The 24,556-nt window shown below is 50.2% G+C and overlaps 1 pseudogene across 1 annotated transcript in view; it reads right to left on the bottom strand.

Annotated features, from left to right (window-relative positions):
• Positions 1-283: 283 nt before the first annotated feature.
• Positions 284-24,556, bottom strand: part of LOC147101924 (zona pellucida sperm-binding protein 4-like) — a 72,505-nt pseudogene continuing 48,232 nt past the window's right edge. Inside the window, exons 7-12 of the transcript XR_015073317.1 lie at positions 1,677-1,850; positions 1,422-1,519; positions 1,213-1,346; positions 913-1,102; positions 522-669; positions 284-364 (exon numbers count right to left, since the gene is read on the bottom strand). The product of XR_015073317.1 is annotated as a zona pellucida sperm-binding protein 4-like (transcript). The remainder of the gene's footprint in view (positions 365-521; positions 670-912; positions 1,103-1,212; positions 1,347-1,421; positions 1,520-1,676; positions 1,851-24,556) is intronic.

Here is a 24,556-nt window from a genome sequence, read left to right as displayed (position 1 = left end):
CCAGATATCGGTTCAGTTCCACCCGGGAACTCCTGGTGACAGCAGGATGCTGGATCAATATTCAAGGCCAGAGGTGGATTCCATTCAGAACCAGTGCAAGATGTGCTCAGAGCCCCTGAGCCAGATTGCTATTCTGCTGTAGACTAACTGGGATAGAGTTGAGCGGGCATATTGAGGACACTGCTCCTGTGCCCACTGTTGGGCCCTTGCTGAGTGAGCCCAGTGTCCAGATGCCCCACACCCACCCCTCCACATCAAGGTTCAGTTTCTAGTCAGATCCCAGCTACTTACTGGGGCTGCAGGGAGCCATGCAGTTCTCTCGGGTGGAAGGGAAGCAAACCTCAGCACTGCAGTGGAAGTGAACCTGGAAAGAGACAGTGCGGTCTGGTCAGTGCCACAGCTCCCAGTCAGGAGATTTATGCTTTTACAGTCAGAGGGTCAACAGGGGCCTCCTCACTGAGCAAGACCCAGGGAACAAGTTCAACCAAGAGAGCCAGAGAGAAAGACTGAAGGAAACTCACCTCCCCGCTCAGAGCCCGGCCCGAAACTCGGTCCCAGAAAGCGAAAGTGCTGACTACAAACCGATTCTGGGGAGTTGGGAACGGCGAATGGGAAGCGGCGTCTACCGGGAGGAGGCGGGTTTTGTAATTGTCACCAGTAAAGGGGCACCTGGAACAGAGAAAGAGCGGGTTATATGGAGAGGGCACCTGGAACTCCCAACTACAGAGTTACAGCGGCACATCAAAGCAAAGTCCCGAGATTAGACTAGATAAAGAAACCAGTCCATTCAAGTCACCAATCGTCAACCTGGAGCTCAAATTGGTTTGATTATTGGCCGTTCCTTCACCCAGTCCATGTCGCCCCCCTCCCCAATCACCAGCCTGCCCCAAGGTCCCTCACTCGCTGCCTTACCTGCCCACCAGGAGGTCCCATCGGAGCCCCGAATGCGGCTCGGGGGTGGGGGTCGCCCAGCAGTCATTGAGCACCAGCACAAGGGACGGATCGTTCCGGTTCAGGACTCGAACCTCCACAAACACGGGGTCCCGGAGCACACTCAGGATCGGGTAGTCACTGGCCACGTACCAGCTCCGGTAGCCACCATCTGGAAAGAGAAAGATGAAGGACGGCCACTATTGAGAGAGAGAGAGAGAGAGAGAGAGAGAGTGAGAGAGCGCCTGAAGTTGGACACTAACCATCAGCAGCACTCGCTACCTCTCGCTATTCTCAGCTCCAGAACCAGGATCCCGGCCTCAGTGGCAGGCAGTGGCGGAGAAAGGCTGTAAACTCGGGGCTTCACCTGCAGTTCAGACTCCTGGCTCCCCTTGTAACTGCACTGGACATGGAGCCTGCAAGAGAAAGGACACGGCTGGAGAATTCAGCTCCTCACCTTCTCTACCCGCTCCATGTGCTCCCAATCTCACCTGAAGGGGCTGTCCCGGGTCACCGATCCCAAAGCTCCATCCAAGATCTCAAACTGACCCAACACATCCGTTTCATAGACGGCGTTCACCCCGTCCAGCTACAAGAGACAGAAGACCATCATTACAGAGAAATTGAGCAAGTCTGCCATTGCCTGATCACATGTCGTGTCTTTAAGGGCCCCCATTGCCCTTTAGACCCCTTCTTTCCCACCCGACTGACAGCCATTGATGGGGCTCCCAGCCCACAATACCTACCCGCTGAGTAGTGCCACACTCAGTGACTGCGAACTGAAAGAGCACAGTGTCTGCAGAGGCCACGGTCGGACTGCACTCCGCGTCCATCCTTCAGATGGACCGTTGTCAGGTCTACAGAAGGCAGCGTCAAATCCTTGGAGATGGCGATCAGGACCCGCCCATCCTTGGTGCACACTGCAAGAGAGTCAATGAAAGGCGGTTAGTTGCTGCACGGGGAATGGCAAGGGAACCGTTACCGGGAGGGGGAGAAACTCCGCCCAGCTCAGCATCAGCTTCTAGTTTCCTTCTCTCCCCGTCCACTCCCCAATTCTCCATCTAATGGAGACGGTTCACCAACTCCAGCCCTACTGGACTGGTTACACAAGACCTGCATCAAATCCACACCCTGTCCGGTCAGTGCCAGCCAGGGACGGATCTTCACTCTGCCCTCCTATCCTGGGGCGCAATTCAACCATCAGAAGTCCCAAGTCGCATAGAGAAGGAAGGAGATCTCCTGGGTCAGGATCTCAATGATCAGACTTTCAAACTGTAGAACTGAACACAGTTCCTAAACCCGCCAGCTCCCGGACTGGAGAGGTTGGAGACTCCAGCTGATGATTCAGGACAGGAGGAGAGAGGATACTGTCCAGGGAATCCCCAGTGCAGTTGGATTGCGGCTGGTCCTGGGAAGCCCTGGCCCAGAATATAGGCGAGCCGAGAATACACCCACCTGGCAGATTGTGGAGTGAATAGAAACACGGCGGCACATCCCGGCATCAAAGCAGCAGCCTCTCCGCACACACTCACTGCCTTCAATTCCCCCAAAGCCGCAGTCTTGGCGGAATTTGGGAGACAGCCAACATTGATCGGCGGGGAGAAGGAGAGAGGGCGACTGAGATGAACAGATTGTAAGAAAGAACAAGCCCAGAGCCCAGAACCCGCAGCCCCTCCATTCTAACAAGCGAGACTCCCAGGTAAGTGAGGCTGTGGAGCCGACTCCCCCTTTTTATCCCCTGTTTAACCCGCAGTAAATGAATGGTCTGATTGGCCCACGGGCTCCCCATGTGAACCCGTATTCCCACGGGGCACACGGAGATATTGGGGCCTTGTTTAAACTTATTTTTTTTTTTTTTATTTTTTTTTTTTGTGTCACTCTTTTATTTAAATCTAGTAATACTTGTTACAATACATCAACTTCATAATAAATCCATTACATTCATTAGCCGCAATAAAACAAAGCCTTAAAAACAGCTTTAGGACTAACAGTACAAATGCAGTGGTAAATTTTACAGACAAATCAACAATATTAACAGTACAGGTACCCATAGTGATAAACAATTTTACACCAGTCCTATTGGCAATCTAGTAACTCTTCATTTTTGCTTGGTATTACCTGCTGTCCTTTTTTTAAATGTTAATATTCATGTACAACATTACTTATACAACTCATCAATTACATAGTAAATCCATTACATTCATTGACCACAATAAAAAGGATAAAGCCTCGAAAACAGCTTAATGGTCAACAATATAAATACAATAATACATTTTTACAGGTAATTCAATAATGTTTACAGTACAAACTGCCACTGTTTAATAAACCAAGAAAAGAAAGAACCCGTATTCGCCAGTCCTACTGGCATCGTTGAATCATTCAGTCATTCATTCCTCTGTTCGTTCGCTCAAGTGTAAATTCCATTGTGAATGTCTGCGTGCGTGCGTGTCATTTGTCTCCCTGCGTGCATGCGTGCGTTCGTTCATCCGTCCAGACAGGCCTCACGCTCACCCAATAGGATGCCGACCTTCATCCTGGGGAGCGAATTTGAAGGGGCTGCTCCTCGATTTTTGGCTGCACTTCAGTCCCACGCTCCTGATCTTCGGTCACCCGGTGTGGAAGGGAGCGGGCAGGTCGGGGGACCTCCTCGTGGGACTGCTCCTGGGCCTGGCCAAAGTGGCCATTAACTGGTCCAGGCAGCGGGCGGTCCAGGGGGTTGTTCGGCCCGACTGCCTGCCTCTCTTCCACGGCCACGTTCACCCCTGGCTGGCCCTGGAGATGGAGCACGCGGTGTCCGCCGGCATGCTCGAGGCCTTCCGAGACCGATGGGCACCGCAGGGACTGGAGTGCTCCATCACAATAAGGAACAGTACTTTAATTTAATTTCTTCAATTTCCTTTTAACCTTTTTTAAAGTTACAGCACATGGTCATAGAACCATCGAATCATAGAATGGTTACAGCGGAGAAGGAGGCCATTCGGCCCGTCTAGCCCGTGCCGGCTCTCTGCAAGAGCACTTCAGCCAGTCCCACTCCCCCGCCCTTTCCCCGTAGCCCTGCACATTTCTTCCCTTCAGATACTTATCCAACTCCCTTTTGAAAGCTGTGATTGAATCTGCCTCCACCGCCCTTTCAGGGAGAACATTCCAAATCCTAACCACTCGCTGCATAAAAAAGTCTTTCTTACGTGGCCTTTGGTTCTTTTGCCAATCACCTTAAATCTCTGTCCTCCGGTTCTCCACCCTTCTGCCAATGGGAACAGTTTCTCTCTATCTACTCTGTCCACACCCCTCATGGATTTGAACACCTCTATCAAATCTCCTCTCAATTCTCTCTGCTCCAAGGAGAACAACGCCAGCTTCTTCAGTCTTTCAACGTAACTGTACTCCAGACCGGGGAATGAGGTTGGTCAGGTGGAGCAAGTTTCAGTAGGTGAACATTTAGGGAACAGTGATCATAGTATCATAATGTTTTGGTTAGCTATGAAAAAGGACAGAGAGCAATCGAGAGTAAAAATGTTTAACAGGGGAAAATGCAACTTCAGTGGGATGAGAACGGATCTGGCCCGGCTAAACTGGAATCAAAGATTGGCAGGAAAAACTGTAATGAACAATAGGCTGCCTTTAAAGAGGAAATAGTTCAGGTGCAGTTGAGGTACTTTCCAACGAGGGGGGAAGGCAGGACAACTAAAGTCAGGGCTCGCTGGATGATGAAAGAGATAGAGAATATGATGAAGCAGAAAAAGAGCGAGTATGACAGTTGTCAAGTTGCAAATGCATCTGAAAATCAGGCTATATATAGAAAGGTCAGAGGAGAAGTGAAAAATCAAATGAGGGGCAAAGAGAGGGTATGAGAATAGAATTGCAGCCAACATGAAAGGTAATCCAAAAGTCTTCTATGGCCATATAAATAGTAAAAGGTAGTAAGAGGAGGGATGGGGCTGATTAAGGACCAAAAAGGAGACCTATTTATGGAGGCAGAGGGTATGGCTGAGGTACTAAATGAATACTTTGCATCTGTCTTCACCAAGGAAGAGGATGCTGCCATAGGCATAGTAAAGGAGGAGGTAGTGGAGATAGTTGATAGGATAAAAATTAATAAAAAAGAGGTATTAGAAAGGCTGGCTGTATTTAAAGTAGATAAATCACCACGAGTGAATGGGATGCATTCTAGGATGCTGCGGGAATTTAGGGAGGAAATCGCGGTGGTATTGGCCATAATCTTCCAATCCTCCTTAGATACGGGGGTGGTGCCAGAGGACTGGAGAACTGCAAATTTTATTCCCTTGTTCAAAAAGGTGTGTAAAGATAAACCCAGCAACTACAGGCCATTCAGTTTGACCTCGGTAGTGGGGAAGCTTTTAGAAACAGTAATCAGGGACAAAATTAACAGTCACTTGGACAAGTGTGGTTTAATTAAGGAAAGCCAGCATGGATTTGTTAAAGGCAAATCGTGTTTAACTAACTTCACGAGTTCTTTGATGAGGCAACAGGGAGGATTGATGAGAGTAATACAGTTGACGTAGTGAACATGGATTTCAAAAAGGCGTTCGACAAAGTGCCACATAATAGGCTTGCCAGCAAAGTTGAAGCCCATGGTATAAAAGGGACAGTGGACATGGATACAGAATTGGCTGAGTGACAGGAAACAGAGAGTAGTGGTGAACGGTTATTTTTTGGACTGGAGGAAGGTATACAGTGGTGATCCTAAGGGGTCGGTTCTAGGACCACTGCTTTTCTTGATACATATTAATGACTTGGACATGGGTGTACGGAGCACAATTTCAAAATATGCAGATGAGACTAAACTTGGAAGTATAGTAAACAGTGAGGAGGAGAGTGATAGAAGTCAGGAAGACATAGTCAGGCAGGTGAAATGGGCGGACACGTGGCAGATGAAATTTAACGCAGAAAAGTGTGAAGTGATACATTTTGTTAGAAAGAATGAGGAGAGGACATATAAACTAACTGGTACAATCCTGAAGGGGGTGCAGGAACAGAGAGACCTGGGGGTATGTGTGCACAAATCATTGAAGGTGGAAGGACAGGTTGAGAAAGCAGTTAAAAAGGCTTATGGGATTCTGGGCTTCATAAATAGAAGTATAGAGTACAAAAGTGTGGGAATTGTAGTTGACTTTAAATTGACAATTGCCAGTAATAAGAAGAGTCAGCTCCACAAGTGTCCCTCTTAAGGAGGCAGCACCAATAGAATTTAGACACCAAGACCTAGAAATTCAGTATAGCCACATTTGGGGCGCTACAGCATGGCGTTCGCTAACTTTTGCGCCCGGCGCAACTTAGCACCACCTTCGCCGATATTCAGTTGCATCGCCCCAAGAGGTTGCTGCTGCGCTAAATCAGGCGATGCACGACTATCATTAGGCGCTAAGCCGGCGATCCAGGGTGCAAACACCGAGGGCGGGCGCAGCGCAGGTGCGGCGAGTTGCTCATTGAGGGCAGACAGTCAGGCGCCGGTCAGCACTTAAAGGGGGAGGGTGGAATTGCTTGGCTGCCACACCCTGCACGCTGCAGCCCTAAGGCAAGGCCTGAACACTGCTTCTGGAACAGCTCCATGCCCAGGAGAATGGAGAAGGCCAGGGAGAGAGTGCAGCGCTTCGGCGAGGGTGACCTGTGGCTGCTGGTTGGTGCAGTGGACCGCAGGCGCCATATCCTCTTCCCTGAGGGTGGCAGGAGGCCGCTGCCCGCCGAATATCGGAAAGCATGGAGGGATGTGGCAAACAAGGTCATGTCCAACAGCGTGGTTGGCAGGACACCAACACAGTGCCGGAAAAAATTCAACGTCCTCACTCGGGTTGTCAGGGCGAGTACCCTTTCCAGTATCCTCCTCATCCCTGCATGTGCACCTCACTTTATGGCCAAACGAGTCTGAAAGCTCTAATGGCCAGCCCTCATCCAGCAGCTATGGGACTGTCATGAAAAGCACTTGCACATTCAGGACTTTAGACACTGTCAGGGCTATTCGACCATGGGAGGCAGTGCGGGCAATATCAGGGCTTGACACTGTACTTAGAGGCGGTCCTTTCTCTTGCAGTCCAAGCTGGCGCATAACAGAAGACAGCAGCGACAGACCGGGGGAGGCCGTCCTGACCTGAAACAGCTGAGCGACCTCGAGCAGAGAGTGGAGCAGATCATGGCAGGCCGGCTGAGTGGCCCCGTCGCCACTGGAGATGCTGACCCTGTTCTGGGCACCAATGGTAAGGTCATCACCTTTTTGACCTCTCCCTTTCCACTTGCGCCTCACACCAGCATCCTTTGCCACTATCGAACCAATGCAGTGCACAGCAGCACTCATGCCTCCCTCGCTGCCGCCCTGTCCTCACTCTAAAGCAACTCTTGTGCCTCCCTGCTTTCAGATGGTGACTCGCCAGGTGAGGAGGCGGCCCCTCAAGCTGACACTGTGTCCGAGTCAGACATAGAGGAGGAGGAAGAGGTGATTGGGCAAAAGCATGGCAGATGCAGTATAATGTGGATAAATGCGAGGTTATCCACTTTGGTGGCAAAAACAGGAAGGCAGATTATTATCTGAACGGCAATAGATTGGGAGAAGGGGAAGTGCAATGAGACCTGGGTGTCCTTGCGCACCAGTTCATAGAGTCATAGAGTCATAGAGTTTTACAGCACAGAAAGAGGCCCTTCGGCCCATCGTGTCTGCGCCGCCCATCCATCCCTGTCCAGTCTAATCCCATTTTCCAGCATTTGGTCCATAGCCTTGTATGCAATGGCATTTCAAGTGCTCATCCAAATGCTTCTTGAATGTTGTGAGGGTTCCTGCCTCTACCACCCTTTCAGGCAGTGCGTTCCACATTCCAACCACCCTCTGGGTGAAAAAGTTCCTCCTCAAATCCCCTCTAAATCTCCTGCCCCTTACCCTGAATCTATGCCCCCTTGTTATTGACCCCCCTACTAAGGGGAAAAGTTCCTCTTTATCTACCCTATCTATGCCCTTCATCATTTTGTACACCTCAATCAGGTCCCCCCTCAGCCTTCTTTGCTCCAAGGAAAACAACCCCAGCCTGTCCAGCCTCTCTTCATAGCTGAGGCGCTCCATCCCAGGTAACATCCTGGTGAATCTTCTCTGCACCCTCTCCAAAGCAATCACATCCTTCCTATAGTGAGGCGACCAGAACTGCACACAGTACTCCAGCTGTGGCCTCACCAGCGTTTTGAACAGCTCCATCATAACCTCCCTGCTCTTATATTCTATGCCTCGGCTAATGAAGGCAAGTATCCCATATGCCTTTTTAACCACCTTATCTACCTGTTCCGCTGCCTTCAGGGATCTATGTACATGTACACCAAGGTCCCTCTGACCCTCTGTACTTCCTAGGGTCCTACCACTCATTGTGTATTCCCTTGCCTTATTTGTCCGTCCAAAATGCATCACCTCGCACTTTTCAGGGTTAAATTCCATTTGCCACTTTTCCGCCCATCTGACCAACCCGTTTATATCGTCCTGTAGCCTGAGGCTTTCCTCCTCACAATTTACCACCCCACCAATTTTCGTGTCATCTGCGAACTTACTGATCATACCTTTTACATTCTCATCCAAATCATTTATGTAGATCACAAACAACAAGGGACCCAGCACCGATCCCTGAGGTACCCCACTGGACAAAGGCTTCCAGTCACAAAAGCAACCTTCGACCATCACCCTCTGCCTCCTGCCACTCAGCCAGTTTAGGATCCAATGCGCCAAGGCACCCTGGATCCCATGGGCTCTTACCTTCTTGACCAGTCTCCTATGCGGGACTTTGTCAAAAGCTTTACTGAAGTCCATGTAAACCACATCCACAGCATTTCCCTCATCCACCCCTGAAGGTAAGCATGCAGGTGCAGCAGGTGGTTAAGAAGGCAGATGGTATGTTGGCCTTCATAGTGAGAGGGTTCGAGTACAGGAACAAGGATGTCTTGCTGCAGTTGTACAGGGCCTTGGTGAGACCACACCTTGAGTATTGTGTGCAGTTTTGGTCGCCTTATCTGAGGGAGGATGTTCTTGCCATGGAGGGAGTGCAGTGAATATTCACCAGACTGATACCTGGGATGGCAGGAATGACATATGAGGAGAGATTGGGTCGATTGGGCTTATACTCGCTGGAGTTTAGAAGAATGAGAGGGGATCTCATTGAAACTTATAAAATGATGACAGGACTAGACAGGCTAGATGCAGGAAGGATGTTCCCGATGGCCGGGGAGTCCAGAACCAGGGGTCTCAGTCTAAGGATAAGGGGTAAGCCATTTAGGACAGAGATGAGGAGGAATTTCGTCACCCAGAGAGTGGTGAACCTGTGGAATTCTCTACCAGAGAAGGCAGTGGAGGCCAATTCATTAAATATATTCAAGAAGGATTTAGATATATTTCTTAAGGCTAAAGGGATCAAGGGATATGGGGAGAAGGAAGGGACAGGGTACTGAATTTGGATGATTAGCCATGATCTCATTGAATGGCGGAGAAGGCTCGAGGGGCCGAATGTCCTACTCCTGCTCCTATCTTCTATATTTCGGCGACTGTCTGCGAGGGGCGCTGCTGTAGATGAGGCTGCAGTACCAGTGACTGTCTGCGAGGGGCGCTGCTGTAGATGAGGCTGCAGTACCAGTGACTGTCTGCGAGGGGCGCTGCTGTAGATGAGGCTGCAGTACCGGTGACTGTCTGCGAGGGGCGCTGCTGTAGAAGAGGCTGCGGTACTGGTTTATTTCTGATAGCCAAATACTGCGGATGCTGGAAATCCGAAATAACAACAGAAAATGGTGGAAAAACTCAGCAGGCCAGGCAACATCCATAGCGAGAGAAACAGAGTCAACGTTTCAGATCAAAACCCTTCGACAGGACTCAGAAAAAACACAGGAAATGAAACAAATTAAAAGGCCAGTTTGGAGGCTGGGAAATGGGGATAAAGAACAAAAGAGAAGTGAAGAGACATTAAGAGATATTCAAAACCAGACGAGATGGTGATGGGACCAGTAAAGAGACAAAAGACGGCTCTAGATTAAGACATGTCGGAAGCACTGGTGTGGAAGGTGGCATCGTCGGAGCAGATGCTGCGGAGACGGAGAAACTGGGAGAATGGAATAGAGTCCTTACAGGAGGCGGGGTGGGTGGAAGTGTAGTCCAGGTAGCTGTGGGAGTCAATGGGCTTATAGTGAATGTTGGTCAATAACCTATCCCCAGAGATGGAGACGGAGAAGTTGAGGAAGGGAAGGGAAGAGTCAGAGATGAACCATGAGAAGGTGAGGGAAGGGTGGAAATTGGGGACAAAGTGAATGAAATTGTCTAGTTCAGGGCGAGAGCAGGAAACGGCACCAATAGAGTCATCAATGTACCGGAAAAAGAGGTGAGGGAGGGGACCCGAGTAGGACTGGAACAAAGAGTGTTCCACATATCCCACGAATAGGCAGGCATAGCTAGGACCCATGCTGGTACCCATGGCAACACCTTTGATTTGGAGGAAATGAGTGGAGTCAAAGGAGAAGTTGTTCAATGTGAGAACAAGTTCAGCCAGGCAGAGGAGGGTGGTGGTGGATGGGGACTGGTTGGGCCTCTGTTCAAGGAAGAAGCGGAGCGCCCTCAGGCCATCCTGGTGGGGGATGGAGGTGTAGAGGGATTGTACGTCCATGATGAAAAGGAAGCGGTTGGGGCCAGGAAAGTGGAAACTGTTAAAGTGGCGGAGGGTGTCAGAAGAGTCGCGGATGTAGGTGGGAAGAGACTGGACAAGGGGAGAAAAGATAGAGTCGAGATAGGAAGAGATAAGTTCCGTGGGGCAAAAACAGGCTGAAACGATGGGTCTACCGGGGCAGTCCTGTTTGTGGATCTTGGGAAGGAGGTAGAAGCGGGTTGTGTGGGGCTGCGGAACTATGAGGTTGGTGGCCACGGGGGGAAGATCTGAGGGAGTGCCGCACTGTCGGAGGATCAGTACTGAGGGAGTGCTGCACTGTCGGCAGGTCAGTACTGAGGGAGCGCTGCACTGTCGACGGGTCAGTACTGAGGGAGCGCTGCACTGTCGGAGGGGCAGTACTGAGGGAGCGCCACACTGTCGGCGGGTCAGTACTGAGGGAGCACTGCACTGTCGGCGGGGCAGTACTGAGGGAGCGCCGCACTGTCGAAGGGACAGTACTGAGGGAGCGCCACACTGTCGGCGGGTCAGTACTGAGGGAGCACTGCACTGTCGGCGGGTCAGTACTGAGGGAGCACTGCACTGTCAGAGGGGCAGTACTGAGGGAGCGCCGCACTGTCGGAGGGACAGTACTGAGGGAGCGCTGCATTGTCGGAGGGTCATTACTGAGGGAGCGCTGCACTGTTGACGGGTCATTACTGAGGGAGCGCTGCACTGTCGACGGGTCAGTACTGAGGGAGTGCTGCATTGTCAGAGGTGCTATCTCTTTGATGAGACCGTAGCCGAAGGTTCCATTTATGGGTCAGGTAAAGGACACCATTGGAAGGATAGGGAACATTCTGCTCTCCACTACCACCAAACAAATACAGACCAACTGGTTTTACATCCCATTGTTGTCTGTGGGATCTTGCTGTACACCAATGACTGCCATGTTTTACTGCACCAGTGTCAATACTTCAAAAGTGAGCCAGTGGTTGCGATGTTGGGCTATGCTGGTGAAATCCTGGATCACTGCACATCTGTTCTTTCTTCTGGAATTGAGGAAGCCAATTCTAACGCTCTTTATTTGTTCATTTCAGATCTCGGGGTGCGATTTCTCAAAGGCAGCTGATTGGCTTGTGTTGGAAAGATCATTAACAGCAGCTGCATTTACTGATGCATCGCAATGATTTAGTGTAACACTGACTAACTCTAAACTAATCCAAAATAAACTTCTTGAATGTGCTGTACGCAGACCAATCGTGTCCTAATAGTTTTATCATTAAGTCTATAATGGTTCAAAACCGCAAACAAAGGAACACTTTTCCCTGGTATAAGCCCATCGAGTCCCAAGTACCCCTATTGTCAGCCTTGGTTCAGTGAGTAGCTCTCTCACCCCTGAGTCAGAGTGTTGTGGGTTCAAGCCCCACTCCAGAGACTGAAGCCTATAATCCTGACTAACACTTCAGGGCAGTACTGAGGGGGTGCTGCACTGTGGGAGAGGCCATCTCTCTAATGGTGCCCTCTCAGGTGTGCATACAAGATCCCAGGGCACTGTCAACCAAAAGCAGGGGAGTTCACCCAGGTGTGCTGGCCACACATTTACCCCCTCGACCTACATTGTGAAAGCAGATTCTCTCATTGCTGTGTGTGGCAGCTTGCTGTGCACAAATTGGCAGCTGTGTTACCTACACTTCAACAGTGACAACACTTGAAAAATAAAAGTACTTCTCTTGGCTGTAAATCACTTGGGACATTGTGAAAGGTGCTACAGAAATGTAAGTCTGCCCCTTTCCTGCAAGGACCCTTATTGTTTGCCAGTCAGTGAGACCAGCATCAGTCCTTCACCCTGCAGCCTCAGGTAGCCCCAGTCTGGGGGCTCCAGCTGTAACTTGGATGGTCAGCAGACTTTGTGGGGGGGGTGGTTAGGGAGCAGCGGGCAGGGCGGGGGTCAATGAGTTTGCGCACCTAGCTTTCTCTTATGGGGCCCAGGACACTCAGCACCAGAGCTCTGAGGGAATTGGTTCCAGAATTATACAGCAGTGAGGCTGAAGCCCCTTCACATGGGCAAACACTGAAGGTCAAATTCTCAGCTTGAACTTTTAAATTTCATACAGGCATTCTGTGCATTAACAGCATTCTCTCTGTGCTTCTCACAAGAGCTCCCCCTTGCCCACGTGTAGGGGCGTGTAGCTTCTCTCCACTACTTACACAGGTCCCATGAGAAAGATCAGGGATTTTGAGCCTGTCCCAATGGGTGCAGCAAAAACCTGGTGGCACTACAATCCTCCCTTAGGGAGACCACTAGGAACGCTGGTGTGGGAAATGAAAAGGAGGGTAGATGATGCTGAAAAGGGAGCATTAAATCAGATTTCCCATCCAGTGGACACGAAATGGACAGCAAGTCCAAGGTACAAAGCCTTGTGCCATACTTGACCTGGAAGAGACTGATGGGACAGTGTAGAGAGGTTATTGGGCTGAAAGTGGCGTACTGTGGCTGCAGTGTGTACCATCTACAAGATGCACTGCAGCAACTCGCCAAGGCTTCTTTGACAGCACCTCCCAAACCCACGACCTCTTCCACCTAGAAGGACAAGGGCAGCAGGCGCATGGGAACACCACCACCTCCAAATTCCCCTCCAAGTTACACTATCCTGACTTGGAAATATATTGTCGATCCTTCATCGTCACTGGGTCAAAGTCCTGGAACTCCCTAATAGCACTGTGGGAGCACTTTCACCACACGGACTGCAGTGGTTCAAGACGGCAGCTCACCACCTCCTCAAGGGCAATTAGGGATGGGCAATAAATGCCAGCCTTGCCAGTGACACCCACATCTCAAACACATTTTTAAAAACTGACCCGAGAATGCTGGCCATCAGTGTCATTTGCCATCGTCTCTCCGGCCCGTGTTCCAGTGTACCATCAGGAACCAATTAGAAATTAGTTTGCATTCCCTTCCTGGGTCCCTCTCAAGTTAGATATTTCATCAGTTTTGCACCAAAAGAGCAAATTGTATCAGTGAGTGAACACTGAACCGAGCCCATTCGATTTATTTCCTTCGTTACCAGAGTTAAACCTGAAGCTCAACCTTGGCCATTCCAATTGTCCTAACATTCGCAGCCCTGGGGCCATTGGAGGAAAGAAAGTTCAATGGCCTAGAAATTCAGTATCGCCACGTTTGGGGCGCTACAGCCGGGCGTTCGCTAAATTTAGCGTCCGGCGCAACTTAGTGCCACCTTCGCCGAAATTGAGTTGCATCGCCCCAAGAGGTTGCTGCTGCGCTAAAGCAGGCGATGCACGACTATCATAAGGCGCTAAGCCGGCGAGCCGAGGCGCTAACACCGAGGGCGGGCACTGCGCAGGTGCGGCAAGTTGCTGATTGAAGCAGCACGGTGGCATAGTGGTTAGCACTGTTGCCTCACAGCGCCAGGGACCGGGTTCGAATCTGGCCTCGGGCGACTGTCTGTGTGGAGTTTGCACATTCTCCCCGTGTTTGCGTGGGTTTCCTCCGGGTGCTCCGGTTTCCTCCCACAGTCCAAAGATGTGCAGGTTAGGTTGATTGGCTATGATAAATTGACCCTTAGTGTTAGGGGGATTAAATACGTGAGGTTACGGGGATAGGGTGGGATATGCGTTGGTGTAGGGGTTACGGGGATCGGGTGGGATATGTGTCGGTGCAGGCTCAATGGGCCGAAATGGCCTCTATCTGCACTGTGGGGTTTCTGTGATTCTGTGATTCTGTGAAGGCAGACACGCTGGCGCCGGTCAGCTCTTAAAGGGGGAGGGTCGATTTGTTTGGCTGCCACGCCCTGCACACTGCAGCCCTGAAGCAAGGCCTGACCATTGCTGGTTCAACAGTTCAATGCCCAGGACAATGGAGATGGCTAGGAAGCGAGCGGAGCGCTTCAGCGAGGGTGCCGAGGCTACTGGTTGGCACAGTGGAGCGCAGGCGACCTGTCCTCTTCCCTGACAGTGGGAGGAGGCTGCTTCCCAGCAAGTACCGAAAAGCCTGGAGGAAGGTGGCAAACAGGGTGACCACCAACAGCATGGTTGCCAGGACTCCAGTTCAAAGCAGAAAAAATTTCAACGACCTCACTCGGGTTGTCAGGGTGAGTACCCTTTCCACTATCCTCTTCATCCCGGCATGTGCACCTAAGTTTCTGGCCAAAGGGACCTGAAAACCCCAATGCCCAGCCCTCATCCAAGAGCTATGGGACTCTCATGAAAACCACTTGCACATTCAGCACTTTACACACTGTCAGAGCTATTCCACCATGGGAGGCAGTGCAGGCAAGATGAGGGCTTGACACTGTCAGGGCTATTCCACCATGGGAGGCAGTGCAGGCAAGATCAGGGCTTGACACTGTCAGGGCTATTCCACCATGGGAGGCAGGGCAGGCAAGATGAGGGCTTGACACTGTCAGGGCTATTCCACCATGGGAAGCAGTGCAGGCAAGATCAGGGCTTGACATTGTACTCAGAGGCCGTCCTTTCTCCTGCAGGGCAAGCTGGCCCACAATCCCAGGCAGCAGCTACGGACTGGGGGAGGCCATCCTTACCTCAAACAACTCAGCGACCTGGAGCAGCGTGTGGAGCGCATTATGGCAGGCCGGCTGATTGGCAGCACAGGCTAGGAGTCAGCAGGACTTCGCTGCATCACAGGCGGCTTCCAGCCAAGTGCTCAGTCATGCCGTGCATTCACTGGCTGGTCTGTTGCAGACACAGATCAGGGCCACACGGGCACTAACTGCTGACACCCTCGCTGGATCGGCCAGGCATCGCCAGGGCCCTCGCCATGCCGCAGAAGCCCAGCAGTCTGTGCTTCAGCAGATTGCTGCGCATGCTACAGTGCTGGCCCGTGCGAATGCCAGTGTATCAGCCGACCAGGGAGTGCCTGTGCTCTGTCAGGTTGGCAGCATTCCTCCTCCACTGCAGCTGCCATCACCCGTAGGACAGACTGCTGCCGCCCAAGCAGAGTTGGAGCAGACAGCAGCCGGGCTCTCCAAGCCCAGAGCTGGTCCAGGCCGTCCCCCAAGGGCATCTGCCGTCTCACCATCTGACCCTCAGCAGCCTTCCCCCAGCCTTGCTGCAGCCACTGGGGTCCCATTGAGGAGGAGCTGCAGGGCGGAAAGGGGCCACTCGCGGAAGTGAGGCAGATCACCCTCGCAGAGAAAAAAGTAGGTGTGGCCAAATGTTGTGTTTACATATGAAGGCCGCGAATGTTTTTTTTATATATGAAGGCTGAGACTGTTGGGTTTGTTTTTTATATGAGGGCCAGGAATGTTGTGTTTGTTTTTTATATGCGGGGCAGGAATGTTTGTTTTTTATATGAAGGCCAAGGATCATGGTCATTTTTGTTTAACTGTTTTTTTGATTTTCTGAAGGTTGTGAGAGCCAGTTATGTCTCTGACTGTTTTTTGGGGGTTTTATCTGAATTAGTTTGTCATGCAGGAAGGGCACAGAGTTTACACAATAAAAAATTCCCTTTATTCACATTGTCCATGTTTGCACTTTGAACTAGTTGTTGCCTTAACCGGCTGAGGGCTTGCGGAGCGGCTCCATTCATGTTCTTTCATTGGCACAAGCCATTCCCAGAAAGGGGGCCTAGAACCGAGTTGCAATAAGCCACCGACGGACGGCCCTTGCACTTTGTGCCTCCCTGCCGCCTTGGTTCTCCTCCTCTGGTGGTCCTCCAATGTCTGCTGGCAGTGGCTGAGACCTGAGGATAGCCAGGTTGTGCAGCATGCATCACACTACAATAAAATGGGAGACTCACTCAGGCGAGTATGGTAGGGCTCCTGTGGCACATAGAAGATAGGAGCAGGCCATTCGGCCCTTTGAGCCTGCTCCACCATTCAATGAGATCATGGCTGATCATCCAAATTCAGTACCCTGTCCCGGCCTTCTCCCCATATCCCTTTAGCCTGAATATATACAACTACTTCTTGAATATATTTAATGAACTGGCCTCCACCGCCCTCTATGGCAGAGAATTCCATAGGTTCACCACTCTCTGGGTGAAGAAATTCCTCCTCATTTCAGTCCTAAATGGCTTACCCCTTATCCTTAGACTATGACCCCTGGTTCTGGACTCCCCAGCCATCGGGAACATCCTTCCTGCATCTAGTCTATCCAGGCCTGACAGAATTTATAGGTATCAATGAGATCCCCTCTCAATCTTCTAAGCTCCAGTGAGTATAAGCCCAATCGACACAATCTCTCCTCATAAGTCATTCCTGCCACCCCAGGTATCATCCTGGTGAATCTTCGCTGCACTCCTTCCATGGCAGGAACAGTCTAGACAGTGGAACCGTTACTTGAGCATAGCGATTGTGTGCTCAATGATGTTCCTGGTAGCTTGATGGCTGTCATTGTATCGCTCTTCAGCAGGGGTGCTAGGCGCAGGAAGCGGGGTCATCAGGCAGGTGCACAAAGGATAGCCCTGTCCCCGAGAAGCCATCCTCATGGGTGAGCCTGGGCTTCGAAAATGTATGCCACAGAAGTCTGGCGCAGGATGAAGGCATCGTGGCTTCTGCCTGGAAAGCAGGCATTGACAGCTAGTATGAGCTGCCTGTGGTCACACACCAACTGGACGTTGAGCGAATGGCAGCCCTTGCGGTTGCGTTAATCCTCGGCATGCTGTAGAGGTGCCCGTCAAGCCACATGCGTGCAGTCAATGGCGCCCTGCACCACGGGGAAACCCGCTATTCTCCCAAATCCCATTGCACGCTCTTGCTGCTTGTCCAGGGTCATGGGGAAGGACATAAGAAGTAGGAGCAGGAGTAGGGCATACGGCCCTTCGGGCCTGCTCCGCCATTCAATAGGATCATGGCTGATCCGAATCTAGATTCACATCCACTTCCCTGCCCTCTCCCCGGAACCCCTAATTCCCTTATCTGCTAGGAAATTGTCTATCTCCATTTTTAATTTATTTAATGTTGCAGCTTCCACAGCTCTCTGGGGTAGCAAATTCCATAGATTTACTACCCTGAGTGAAGAAGTTTCTCCTCATCTCAGTTTTGAAAGCGCAGCCCCTTATTCTTAGATTATGCCCCCTTGTTCTAGTCTCACCCATCAGTGGAAACATCCTCCCCGCATCCACCCGATCAAGTCCCCTCACAATCTTATATGTTTCGATAAGATCGCCTCTCATTCTTCTGAACTCCAATGAGTAGAGTCCCAACCTACTCAACCTTTCCTCATACGTCAACCCCCTCATCTCCGGAATCAATCAAATGAACCTTCTCTGAACCGCCTCGAGAGCAAGTATATCTTTTCTTAAATATGGAAACCAAAACTGCACGCAGTATTCCAGGTGTGGCCTCAACAATACCCTGTATAACTGCAGCAAGACTTCCCTGTTTTTATACTCCATCCCCCTTGCAATAAAAGCCAAGATTCCATTGGCCTTCCTGATCACCTGCATACTAACTTTTTGTGTTTCATGCACCAGGACCCCCAGATCCCTTTGTACAGTAGCACTTTGCAGTTTCTCTCCATTTAGATAATAACTTGCTCTTTGATTTTTTCTGCCAAAGTGCATAACCTCACACTTTCCAACATTATATTGCATCTGCCAAATCTCTGCCCACTCACTTAGCCTGTCTATGTCCTTTTGCAGGTTTTTTATGTCCTCCTCACTCATTGCTTTCCCTCACATCTTTGTATCGTCGGCAAACTTGGATATGTTGCACTCGGTCCCTTCCTCCAAATCGTTAATATAGATTGTAAAGAGTTGGGGTCCCAGCACTGACCCCTGCGGAACACCACTAGTTACCGATTGCCAGCCCGAGAATGAACCATTTATCCCAACTCTTTGTTTTCTGTTAGATAGCCAATCTTCCACCTATGCCAGTATATTACCCCCAATCCCATGATTTCTTATCTTGATCAGTAATCTTGTGTGGAACCTTGTCAAATGCCTTTTGGAAGTCCAAATGAACTACATCCACTGGTTCTCCTTGATCCACCCTGTATGTTACATCCTCAAAGAATACGAGCAAATTTGTCAAACATGACTTCTGTAATGAAATGTGTTTGTCTTGCCTGTATTCGTTTTGCACTCATGTATATTACCCTCCCCCACACGGTGTATAGTTTCACTTCCTCTTTCCTGACTAACCTGGAATGTTCCAGGTCTTGGCTCTTGGCACCGCCCCTGACTTCTCTTACATAAAGATCCCAGGATCTGTATGACTCATTCCTGCGAGCCAGTCAGTGTGTTGAGATGTTAGAGTCATAGTCATAGAGTCATAGAGTTTTACAGCACAGAAAGAGGCCCTTCGGCCCATCGTGTCTGCGCCGCCCTTCCATCCCTGTCCAGTCTAATCCCATTTTCCAGCATTTGGTCCATAGCCTTGTATGATCTTAGTGATTAAAAGCCAACTTGTTAAAGTCTGAAACTTCTAGTTTTGTGGTTATTGAAGGCACATCAATTTTAATCACGAAAGAATACTAGGCCCGGACGAGATGTATCCCAGGCTGTTGTGTGAGGCAAAGGAGGAGATTGCAGGGGCACTGACACAAATTTTCAGAACCTCTCTGGCCACAGGGGATGTACCAGAGGACTGGAGAACAGCTAACGTAGTACCATTATTCAAGAAGGGTAGCAGGGATAAACCAGGGAATTACAGGCCAGTGAGCCTAACATCTGTGGTAGGGAAATTATTGGAAAAAATTCTGAGGGACAAAATTAGTCTCCACTTGGAGAGGCAAGGATTAATCGGGGATAGTCAGCATGGCTTTGTCAAAGGTAAATCATGTCTGACCAATCTGATTGAATTTTTCGAGGGGGAGACTAGGTGTGTGGATGAGGGAAATGCTGTGGATGTGGTTTACATGGACTTCAGTAAAGCTTTTGACAAAGTCCCGCATAGGAGACTGGTCAAGCAGGTAAGAGCCCATGGGATCCAGGGGGCCTTGGCGCGTTGGATCCTAAACTGGCTGAGTGGCAGGAGGCAGAGGGTGATGGTCGAAGGTTGCTTTTGTGACTGGAAGCCTGTGTCCAGTGGGGTACCTCAGGGATCGGTGCTGGGTCCCTTGCTGTTTGTGATCTACATTAACGATTTGGATGAGAATGCAAAGGGTATGATCAGTAAGTTTGCGGATGACACGAAAATTGGTGGGGTGGTAAATTGCGAAGAGGAAAGCCTCAGGCTACAGGACGATATTAATGGGTTGGTCAGATGGGCGGAAAAGTGGCAAATGGAATTTAACCCGGAAAAGTGCGAGGTGATGCATTTTGGACGGACAAATAAGGATAGGGAATACACAATGAGTGGTAGGACCCTAGGAAGTACAGAGGGGCAGAGGGACCTTGGTGTCCATGTACATAGATCCCTGAAGGCAGCGGAACAGGTAGATAAGGTGGTTAAAAAGGCATATGGGATACTTGCCTTCATTAGCAGAGGCATAGAATATAAGAGCAGGGAGGTTATGATGGAGCTGTACAAAACGCTGGTGAGGCCACAGCTGGAGTACTGTGTGCAGTTCTGGTCGCCTCACTATAGGAAGGATGTGATTGCTCTGGAGAGGGTGCAGAGAAGATTCAACAGGATGTTACCTGGGATGGAGCGCCTCACCTATGAAGAAAGACTCAACAGGCTGGGGTTGTTTTCCTTGGAGCAAAGGAGGCTGAGGGGGGACCTGATTGAGGTTTACAAAATGATGAGGGGCATAGATAGGGTAGATAAAGAGGAACTTTTCCCCTTAGTAGAGGGGTCAATAACAAGGGGGCACAGATTCAGGGTAAGGGGCAGGAGATTTAGGGGGGATTTGAGGAGGAACTTTTTCACCCAGAGGGTGGTTGGAAGCTGGAACTCACTGCCTGAAAGGGTGGTAGAGGCAGGAACCCTCACAACATTCAAGAAGCATTTGGATGAGCACTTGAAATGCCATTGCATACAAGGCTATGGACCAAATGCTGGAAAATGGGATTAGACTGGACAGGGATGGATGGGCGGCGCAGACACGATGGGCCGAAGGGCCTCTTTCTGTGCTGTAAATCTCTATGACTCTATGGATCGACTCCTAAAACCAGAGCGTCTGGACTTGGATCCACATTCTGCTGAAGCATCAAATCAATTTGGACACTGGCTCAAATGTTTCGAACTCTTTGCGAGGGCCTCATCCACTAGCGAGGTAGATAAACCGAGTCTACTGACTACTCGCGTTAATCATCGGATTTATTCGTTCATCCGGGACGCCATCTCTTACACGGAGGCCATCACTATCCTGAAGGCCCAATACCAGAGGCCAGTAAACGAAGTATACGCCAGACATCTGCTGGCTACATGCAGGCAGCGACCTGAGGAATCAATGGACGATTTCTTACAGGGCCTAAAGGACTTGGTCCGGGACTGTAACTGCAAGGCCGTGATGGCCAACGCATACTCTGACGAATTGGTCCGCGATTCCACACCCGTTGACAAAATCCATGATGGACATACAGGTAAACGGGAATTTAACGAAATGTTTAATTGACTGTGGGAGTACCGAGAGTTTTATCCACCCTAGCCTGGTACGGCAGCACTCATTAACGGTAACCCCTACACGGAGCAGAATTGCTATGGCTGCTAAGCCCCACACTTCGGACATTTTGAGCTACTGTGTGGTAACACTGACTGTAAAAGGCATGGACTACAAGGATTTTAAACTCCTCATGATGCCAGAACTCTGTGTTAATGTAATCTTGGGCCTGGACTTCCAGTGCCACCACGAAAGTGTCACGCTAGCATATGGCGGGTCCCAGCCACCACACAGTCTGTGGCCTATCAACCTTAAAAATCAGCCCGCCCTCTTTATTCGCTAATCTCGCTCCGAACTGTAGGCCCATAGTGACCAAAAGTAGATGGTACAGTCTGGAAGACAGACACTTTATCAAGGCGGAAGTGGACAGACTCCTGCGGGAAGGCATTATTGAATGCAGTACCAGTCCGTGGCGTGCCCAAGTAGTCATAGTTAAAAATAGCGAAAAGAAACGGATGGTAATTGTCTACAGCCAGACTGTTAATATTTATACCCAGCTGGATGCCTAACCTTTACCCCGCATATCAGAAATGGTCAACCAGATCGCGCAATACCGAGTCTTCTCGACTATCGACCTCAAATTCGCATATCACCAGCTCCCCATTAGAATGGAGGACGGCCCATACACCACCTTTGAGGCGAACGGACGCCTCTACCATTTTCTCAGAGTGCCCTTCGGGGTAACAAATGCGGTCTCGGTCTTCCAACGCGAGATGGACCGCATGGTTGACGAGAATAAACTACAAGCTACCTACCCCTATCTGGACAATGTCACTATCTGCGGGCACAACCAGCAAGACCACGATCTAAATCTTGCGAGATTTTTAAAAACTGCCCTAAAGCTGAATCTAACCTACAACGAAGACAAATGCGTCTTCAACACAACCCGTCTCTGTATCCTCGGCTGTGTGGTGGAAGATGGGGTAATTGCACCGGACCCTGACCGATTACGCCCCTCAAAGGAACTGCCCCTGCCACACAATCCCAAAGCTTTAAAAATGTGCCTGGGATTTTTTTCGTATTATGCCCAATGGGTGCCCAATTACTCCAATAAGGCCCGACCCCTCATTAAATCGACGTCCTTCCCACTATCAGCTGAAGCTCAGGAGGCTTTCACCAGTATCAAACAGGACATTGAAAGGGCTGCACTGTGTGCAGTGGACGAAAGCATTCCCTTTCAAGTCGAAAGCGATGCGTCAGACTTTGCTTTAGCTGCGACCCTCAATCAGGCTGGGAGACCTGTGGCCTTCTTCTCCCGAACCCTTCAGGGACCTGAAATCAGGCACTCTTCTGTCGAGAAGGAGGCACAGGCTATAGTGGAGGTAGTGCGGCACTGGAGACACTACCTAGCCGGCAAACGTTTCACCCTGCTCACCGACCAGCGGTCGGTGGCTTTCATGTTTAATAACAAACAAAGGGGCAAAATCAAGAATGACAAAATACTCAGGTGGAGGATCGAACTATCCACGTTCGACTATGATATTATGTACAGGCCGGGAGCCCTTAATGAACCCCCAGACGCCCTATCGCGGGGAATGTGTGCCAGCATTCATACGGACAAATTACAGGGTCTCCACAACGACCTCTGTCACCCAGGGGTCACCCGACTATACCATTTTATAAAGTCCCGCAATCTGCCCCACTCCATCGAGGAGGTCAGGGCAATGACCAGAGCCTGCCGCATCTGTGCAGAATGCAAGCCTCGTTTCTACAGGCCTGACCGTGCACACCTTATCAAAGCCACACGGCCATTCGAGCGCCTAAGTCTGGACTTCAAGGGACCCCTTCCCTCTGCCAACCGTAACGTATACTTCCTCAATATCATCGATGAATATTCCCGCTTCCCCTTCGCCATTCCCTACCCAGACATGACCAGTGCCACGGTCATCAAGTGTCTCGGTAATCTATTCTGCATTTTTGGCATGCCGAACTACATACACAGCGATAGGGGGACGTCATTTATGAGTGACGAACTGCGCCAGTTCTTGCTCTCAAAGGGGATAGCCATTAGCAGAACCATTAGCTACAACCCCCTGTGAACCCCCGGGGTAATGGGCAAGTGGAAAGGGAGAATGCTACTGTTTGGAAGGCTGTCACGTTAGCCTTAGTCAAAAGGCCTTCCGACCTCCCGCTGGCAGGAAGTCCTCCCAGACGTGCTCCACTCCATAAGGTCTCGGTTATGTACAGCCACTAACGCTACCCCTCACGCAAAGATGTTAGTTTTCCCCCGGAATCTACCTCGGGCATATCTCTACCCACGTGGCTGATGTCTCCGGGGACAGTAATATTGTGGAAGCACGAGAGAGAGGCCATAAAACAGACCCCCTTGTGGAAAAGGTACAGCTCCTCCATGCAAACCCTCAGTACGCCTATATCGAATACTCTGACGGGAGAGAGGACACTGTTTCCCTAAAAGACCTCGCTCCCTCGGGGAGCGGAGAGAACGATGAGAGACTACCCGAGGAAGACCTACACCAAAAAGAGACAGGACGCCCAGAGGTATCAATATCCAACTTTAACATGGAGGATACTGCGGAGGCCCGGACAGCGGAGAAACCAGAATCCACTCCCCTAGAGGCACGCCAACCGGCTTTGCGCCGATCACCGAGAACCGCAAAACCTCCTGACAGACTCACTTATACCAACTTTTAAGAAACATCACCCCGATGGACTAAATCTAAAGAAGGGGTGAATGTAATGAAATGTGTTTGGCTTGCCTGTATTCGTTTTGCACTCATGTATATTACCCTCCCCCACACGGTGTATCGTTCCACTTCCTCTTTCCTGACTAACCTGGAATGTTCCAGGTCTTGGCTCTTGGCTCCGCCCCTGACTTCTCTTACATAAAGATCCCAGGATCTGTATGACTCATTCCTGCGAGCCAGTCAGTGTGTTGAGATGTTAGCTCTGATCTTAGTGATTAAAAGCCAACTTGTTAAAGTCTAAAACTTCTAGTTTTGTGGTTATTGAAGGCACATCAACTTCCCCTTCATAAAACCATGCTGACTCTGTCCTATTAAATTATGTTTATCCAAATGCTCTGTTACAGTTTCCTTAATAATGGACTCCAACATTTTGCCAACCACAGATGTTAGGCTAACTGGTCTATAGTTTCCAGCTTTTTGGTCTACTTCCCTTCTTAAATAAGGGTGTTACATTAGCAGTTTTCCAATCTGCCAGGACCTTTCCTGAGTCCAGGGAGTTCTGGAAAATAATCACCAATGCATCCACAATCCCTACCGCCACTTCTCTCAAAACCCTAGGATGTAGGCCATCAGGTCCAGGGGATTTATCCGCCTTAAGTCCCATTATTTTACTGAGTATCATCTCCTTAGTGATTTTAATCGTGTTTAGCTCCTCTCTCCCCCCTCATGGCCCCCTGTTTGTCCAGTGTTGGGATATTTTTAGTGTCCTCCACCATAAAGACTGATACAAAATATTTGTTCAGCATCTTTGCCATCTCCATGTTCCCCACCAGTAGTGTCCCGGTC

The sequence above is a fragment of the Somniosus microcephalus genome, chromosome 23 (genome assembly GCF_052327205.1).
Source record: "Somniosus microcephalus isolate GS21.2 chromosome 23, FLI_Smic_1.0, whole genome shotgun sequence".
NCBI lineage: Eukaryota > Metazoa > Chordata > Chondrichthyes > Squaliformes > Somniosidae > Somniosus > Somniosus microcephalus.
This window is presented reverse-complemented; position numbering and strand designations above follow the sequence as displayed.